The sequence below is a fragment of the Arachis duranensis genome, chromosome 10 (genome assembly GCF_000817695.3).
Source record: "Arachis duranensis cultivar V14167 chromosome 10, aradu.V14167.gnm2.J7QH, whole genome shotgun sequence".
Classification (NCBI taxonomy): Eukaryota; Viridiplantae; Streptophyta; class Magnoliopsida; order Fabales; family Fabaceae; genus Arachis; species Arachis duranensis.
Genome location: NC_029781.3, coordinates 23,489,293 through 23,490,033, shown reverse-complemented (window position 1 = coordinate 23,490,033; position 741 = coordinate 23,489,293).

The window sequence follows — 741 nt, the reverse complement described above, 5'->3', positions numbered from 1 at the left end:
TCCTTTGTTATTTTATGTTTTCTGTAGGTTGATGATCATGGGAAGTCACAAAATCAATTGAAAAAGCAAAAATAGCATGAAAAACAGAAAGAAAAATAGCACACCCTGGAGGAAAACTTGCTGGCGTTTAAACGCCAGTAAGGGCAGCAAATGGGTGTTTAACGCCCAGTCTAGCACCATTCTAGGCGTTTAACGCCAGAAAGAGGCACCAGACTGGCGTTAAATACCAGGAAGGGGCAAGAAGCTGGCGTTAAACGCTAGAAATGGGTACCAGCCCGGCATTTAACGCCAGAATTGGCATAAAGAGCATTTTTGCTCGCCACTTGGTGCAGGGATGAATTTTCCTTGACACCTCAGGATCTGTGGACCCCACAGAATCCCCACCTACCCCACCACTCTCTCTCTTCTTCACCCATTCACCAATCACCTCAACACCTCTTCCCCAAAACCCCTCACCTATCAAATCTCACTATTCTCCTCACCACTCACATCCATCCTTCATAAAACCTCACCTATCTCACCATTCAAATTCAAACCAATTTCCCTCCCAACCCACCCATCCATGATCGAACCCTACCCCTCTCCCCACCCCTATATAAACTCTTCTTCACTCCTTCATTTTCACACAACCTAAACACTACTTCTCCCCCTTTGGCCGAACCACAAAGCCATCTCCATCTCCTCTATTTCTTCTTCTTATACTCTCTTCTTTCTTCTTTTGCTCGAGGACGAGCAAACCTT